Consider the following 7235-nt stretch of genomic DNA (forward strand, 5'->3'; position numbering starts at 1 on the left):
TAAGTATCCTATAATATTTATTCAAACGAAACATGATATAGAGAGTATAAATTAATACACACTTATGACATTTTAGAAGTTAAATTAATACTAAATAATTAGTAGTTCAAGGTCTTAATTGATGTAAGCTCAAAGTTTAGAGATATGAATAAATTAATTGATATTATACCTATTTTTTTATTCGGTTAAATGCATGAAAAATATGTTAATAAAAAACCATAGACATTAATTTAGTTTTTTAATATAATAATTAGGGGCTAGGAAATTCGAATCGCAGTCCTCGTGGTTACTATAACACCCAGATGCCAATTGCACGATTTTGTCCATATTAATTCAAATTTTGAAAATGATCCCACAATTGAAAACTAACAAAGGTACGAGTTTGTCCTTTTTAGGGACATTTCCGTTCCTTGCTATTCTAGTTCTGTTACTTTTTCATTTTAGGAAAAAATATTTTTTTATCCTGAGTTTTGAGAAATAGGTACGTTTAGTCCCTCATATTTGAAAATGGTCAATATAGTCCTAAAGTTTTAAAATGTGTTTAAAGGTCACTCCATTAAAAGAAGATCATTAAATTTAAACAAAATTCGGATGAGTTAAAAAAAAAATCATTTAAAATATTTTTCTCATCTCTCTTCTTTCTCTCTCCCCCTCTTCCCTCTTTCTCTGTCTCACTTGCATTTTATGGGTAATTCTTCCCCTTGTAGAGTATCCATCAATCTTCTTCCTGAACATTATTGTGTAGCTTTTTCACACTTTTGACTTCATATATATTCTTCAACTAATTCCAGAAATCCATAGCCATTTTGTGCTTTTAAGTTTTGGATTTTTCTATTTCCTTTGCTCTCTTCAATGGAGAGTTGTGGCTGTCGCATTCTCATCCCAAAAACGGGGATATGAGAGAGAAAAGAATGAAAGATTTTTCAAATTTTTTTCTTTTTAGATTTTTTCTTCTGAAATTTAGCAATACATAGGGAGGTGAAGAATAAGAGAGAAGAAAATGAAAGAAAGAGATAAGAGAAATACTAAAAGAGAATAAGAGCCTTTGTGTTAAAGATTTTGGAAACAGAAATTTGAAAACAAGACATTCAATGAAAAATGAGTTGTATTTTATGTTTTCGGGTATATGTTTGTTAATAGGTTCAGAAGTCAAATTCTAGTTTAAGTAGTTGATTAACATGTGTCGTTACCCACCAATATTTAGTTGACGATAAATTATTGTTAATTTATTTATCAATATGGTTTATAATAAAAACTATACAATTAATGTTTGTAATATTATACAATTTATAATACATCACATAATACATACTATATTTTAAAAAAAAAAAATGAATTGAGTTTATAAGATAACATATTGTATTTTTTGTTTTTGTTTTTTTATCTTTATTTAATACAATTCTATATTTTAAAAGTTAAGATTCGATGTCTTGATACAATGTAAAAATAAAAATGTTGTTTTTAGAATTTGCATTGTCTAGATCATAGAATCCGTAAACAGTTTTCAGAAACAGAATTTAAGTTGTCTGCTAAACGCATATTTGCTGAACTTAGTGAATCTCAAAACATAAAACAAAATCCAAATTTTCTACCGAACAGACCCTAATCTTTTCAAACCCACCAAGTCACTTTAGCATGTACGAAATTTTTTGTTTAAATTTAATGATTTTTTCAATAAAGTGACCTTTTAAGCCCATTCTTGAAAACTCGGGACTAAATTGGTCAATTTAAAATAATTTGGACTAAACGCACATATTTTTCAAAACTCAAGGGCCAAAAAGATATTTTTTCCTTCATTTTATTCTTGAAGTGTGGCTAAAAAAAGTTGTTTTGTCTTTTTTCAAGTTAAATATAAAAAATAAAAAATAAAATAAATCCGAACTTTATCCAGTATTTAAAATATTCTTATCTTTTCAAAATTACATTATTATCTTTGACCTTTCGTACATATGTTAAAGTTATCCTTACTATAGAAATCTTTTAGAATTTTAAATGAAAACTATGATGATTTAGAATTTTATAGCAGTGACTTGGAATGAAATTAAATCTAAATTACCACATATTTTACGTCATTGCCACACTATTTTAGGTTCTAACTTCCATCCAAAGTTTTAAAAGATTTCTACTCCAAATGTATTTTGAAACGATTATGAAAGATCAATAGTAACATTGCAACTTTTGATTGACTGGTAATATTTTTAAGTATTGTTTTAAAATATAGGAAAATGTACCAAAATTTTTACAAATATAGCAAAATTTCTCTGTCTGTCAGCGACAAACTATGATAGACTACTATATGTGTCTACTTGTGTCATGATAGACTCAAATAGTAGTCTATCACAGTCTATCATGACCTATCGCAAATAGATTGTGATATTTTTCTATTGGTTATAAATATTTTCAACAGTTTTGTTATTTAATATAAATTTTCTATTTTTAAATAAAAGATAACATAAATATTCAAAATTTTTTAAAATTAATGTTATTTTAATAATTATTAACAAAAATAGGGTAGGGCTCAAAATAATGTCAAAAATAGAGTAGTGCAATCGTGGACCCAATACACGATTAGATCTAAATCGTGGATGGGGTCTACGACATCCTTCGCATCACGTGCATCTGGCACATTTGGCACTAACCTGACACAAGTAAACTGCCACATGGACAGTCATGTAGCATTAACTAGGTAATCATGGACGGGGTCCACGACTACCCTAAGTCGTGTACCGGGTATATGACTTAGTAGTCCCAAATACGTGCCCCATGGCCTCCCCTCTTCACTTTCTTCCCGTTCCAAACTTTTCACATTCTATCTCTCTCTCAAAGTCACTGGTCCAACTCCCACCGCCGTCCGCTTATCCATTTACTATCGTCGTCCGTCGTTCTTGATTCACGTATTACTCCTTATGTACAACAGGCTGGTTTTCTTGAGGTTGCACAAATTGGATCTATCCAATTTGATTGGCACCTCATTACTGCTTTAGTAGAGCGTTGGAAACCAGAAACTCACACATTTCACATGCCTTGTGGGGAATGTACAATTATATTGTACGATGTTGCTATTCTGTTTGGGTTATAAGTGGACGGAGAACCTTTGACAGGTTTATTATAATATGATTGGAAAACTGTTTGTGCAAGCTCTTGGTCGTTCTACCAGATAATTTGAAAGGCTCAAGATTGAGTATCCTGTGGTTAGTGTCCCAATTTCCAAAATTGCCTCCCAATGCCGACGACATCAGTGCATGTAGGTATGCACGAGCATACATTATGCAACTTATTGGAGGATTTTTGTTTGCTAACAAGTCGAAAACTCTAGTACATCTAATGTTTCTCCCACTACTTTCTGATTTCGAGCATATTGGTACCTACTCGTATGGTGGTGTCTGTCTTGCATGGCTTTATAGAGAACTTTGTCAGACTACTAATGCAAAAGCATTTGAAATAGCGGGGCCACTAGTACTAATAGAGGTATGGGCTTATGATAGATTTAAAATTATAGCACCACAAGTCTAGTTACACGCCCCAGGTCATCGTCCACTCAGTGTCAGGTATTATTACATTTATATATTTATTCTATTATCATTTTATGTAATAAATTAAATTAATTGTACTTTTTTATATTTCTAGATGAAGTGGTGTATTAGCTACCCCTGAACGGTCACCAAATATGTTGCTAGTATACCTACAAATATTTTACAGACTGATGTGTGATCAGGTAACAAATGTATATACAAATGAATATTAAAAACTTTTTGGGTGTCTAACTATTCTTTTTTTTTCTTCAGATTATTTAGAAGTCATACACACAAGATATTTGGTCATTACTACGTGATTACTGTCGTGTTGGTTAAGACATCTGGCTGACCATTAGCCCTCTTATATGCTTCCATATAGTAGAGTGGCATTATCCAGATCGTGTGTTGAGACAGTTCAGTCTACGACAAACGATACTTTCGTTGTGCTATACACTATCGATACTACATCAGATTAATTTGAGACGTAAGCACAACCAAGACTGGCACCGAATTCACGCATATTATATATCATACTAGTTGCACGTCATGATTGTTGTGTACAGGGAGAAATACAAATGGACAAATTGTATTAGATGACTATTTTTCCAAGTGTGATTCAATCACGAGGTGATTTATCACCTGATAACACTTACCATTACTGTGTGGTAAGAAATTTATTATCTTACATTTCCCAAATATATGATATGAATATTATTTAATATTAATTTTTTCATCGTATAAAATAATTTTGTCAAAGATGTACAACAATACTCAGTACAACACAATTTACCAGAGTTGGGTTCAATGTGTGACCAAACCTTGGTAAACGTTGAAAGTATTATTCAACAAATAAGATGACTCAATGTTGCTAACATTGATTGAAGACGTATTCGTCGTAGTTGATAATGGTAACAAGACAAAGCTAATTTAGAGGCACATGAAGACAACCCCTGTGGAGTAAGCGCCAGGGGGATTGCCTTTTAACTTCATGTAAATTTCTATTTTGAAATTAAAGAACTAATATCTCTTTTCATAAAGTTGACTCTACCATATAAATGAGTTTTATTTTTTATTTGTAAAATATTTTCTCTATTTTTTCAGAGGGAAGTACCACTTAGTTAAGTCAAAATTTTATTTTTAATATGCTTGCAAATTACACAACAAAATATATAACTAAGTTTAGTAAGGAAGAAATGTGTTAGTTAGATATTAAAAAAAAATAGAAATAATCAAATCGTAGACCCTGTCCACCAGTTTGGCTTTGACCAAGTCCATCGGCAATGACATGGCGCTGACTGGATTAAAACATAATTATGTACCCGGTATACGATTATCCCCCCCACAAAAAATAACTCTATTTTTTTGTCAATACTTTCTACTTCAACATTTTTTAAAATTGTTTCCTATCTACCCCATTTTTGTCATTACTTTCCAAAATCCACGAAATCCTTGAACTTTGTCCAAATATTAAAGGTTATTTTTTTACAATTCAACTCTCTTTTTTATTATATAAACAGCTTAGCTTTTTTTGTTCAATATGATGAGCCTAATTATTTTTCTGTGGCTGTGGCAGCTTCTTACCATAGTGACTTGGTATATAAAGTTATAGATGGGGTATGAGTTGCCATTTAAGCTTTAAATGTAGCTGTGGAGTAGAGAAGTGAAAGAGAATATTTTTCTTTTGAATACCGCTCTCTCTTTTCGACCTTTCTTTAACAATTAGGGGACTGAGAGAATTATTCTTTTAAGAAAATACCTTACGATAAAATTAAGGTTTTAATACAAAATGAGACCACACACTAATCTCAACATGATTTAATTGGTTTAGCATATGTCATTAACTAAAAATTTAGAAAATCGAATTCTCATCCCACATTGTTGAACTAAAATCAAATATAGAAAAATTGTCGGAAATAACCTCCTCGAGTTTTCATCTTTCAAAATTAACATATATTTTGAAAACTCGTTAAAATAGTTTTTCTGGATTCATCTATGTCGAGATCGGCTACCGAGATTTAGTTAAAAAAATTAACTTTTTTCAAAATAATTGATAAGAGAAAAAAGTTACTTTTTTCACTAAATCTCGAACCATACCGAGATGAATCGAAAAAACTAATTTAATAAATTTTCAAAAAACAGGATAACTTTGAAAAGTTAAACTTAGAAGGTGTTATTTCTCCTAATTTCCTCATATAGTATTACACACAAATTTAGTAGTACTAATGTCATCAGGCATTTAATAATAATTAATCAACACACAAATCATCAAAATTTGATGAGGATAAATGTGCTAGTTCAGGCCTATTTGATAAGAATTTTGTTTTTTATTATTATTTATTTTCAAATTAGGATTATTCTTGTTTTTTTTTTCCAATATGTAGTGTAGGGGAGAGTCATATGAGTCATATATACCTCTGACCTAAAAATTGATAAAAAAAAAAAAAAACAAATTTTATGTTAATTGAACTATAATCATAAGCATCAACTTAAGTTGGAGATCTCCCCACAATTAAATTTGAACATTTAGCATTTTTTTATCGAACAATTTTTTTAAAACTACTTTTCTTTAGTTATCATATCGTGAACATGTTTTTAAAAAGTAAATAGAAGAGTTATATATATAATAATTTAGTGTTTAAAAGTTTAATTTTAAAAATAAAAATAAAATAGTTATCAAAATTGCCTAATATGCATTTTGGAATGCTAGTGTGGGAAATCCGGACCAAATAATTAATCATATCCACCAAAACAAACTACTTGTCTTTGTGGCAAGACTATGGCAAGACTAAGTGTTTACAGCTCGAAGGTAACGAAAGGGGGGTGGGGAGGGGAGGGGAGGGGGAGTTGTTTTATTGCGAATAAAATTAAAATGTATAAAATAAAATAAAATGTTATAAAATTAAAGTATTTTTCTGGTTTTATATGTTGATGATATTCTACTCATTGGAAATGAGATAGAATTTCTAGCTGACATTAAGAGATGACTGACATCGCAATTCCAAATGAAGGATTTGAGAGATGCATAGTATGTTCTTGGAATCCAAATAGTTCGGAATTGCAAAAACATAACGGTAGAATTATCTCGGGCATCGTATATAGACAAGATGTTGTCTAGATATAAAATGCAAAATTCCAAGAGAAGTTTGTTACCTTTCAGGCATGGAATTCATTTTTCTAAGAAACAATATCTTAAGACACCTCAAGAGATTGAGGTTATGAAACGAATTTCCTATGCATCAGTAGTTGGAAGTTTGATATATACCATATTGTGTACATGCCTAAACATATGTTATGTAGTTAGAATAGTCATCAAATATCAGTCCAATACAGGATATGATCATTAAACTGCAGTTAAAAACATTATTAAGTATCTTCGGAGAACAAAACACTATATGCTCGTGTATAGTGTTAAGGATCTGATCTTTACAAGATACACTGATTCTGATTTTCAGACCGATGTAGATTCTAGAAAATAAACTTTGGGATTAGTATTCACCCTGAATGGAGGAGCTATAATATGGAGGAGTATAAAAAAAAGTTGTATTGCTGACTCTACCATGAAAGTGGAGTATGTAGTTGCTTGTGAAACAACCATAGAAGTAGTATGACTTAGAAAGTTCTGGACCGATTTGGAAGTGGTTCCAAATATGCATCTGTCGATCACCATTTATTATGATAATAGTGGAGTAGTTGCAAATTCTAAAGAACCAAGAAGCCGTA

The sequence above is a fragment of the Benincasa hispida genome, chromosome 8 (genome assembly GCF_027475165.1).
Source record: "Benincasa hispida cultivar pf3 chromosome 8, pf3_genome.v1.1, whole genome shotgun sequence".
Taxonomy (NCBI): domain Eukaryota; kingdom Viridiplantae; phylum Streptophyta; class Magnoliopsida; order Cucurbitales; family Cucurbitaceae; genus Benincasa; species Benincasa hispida.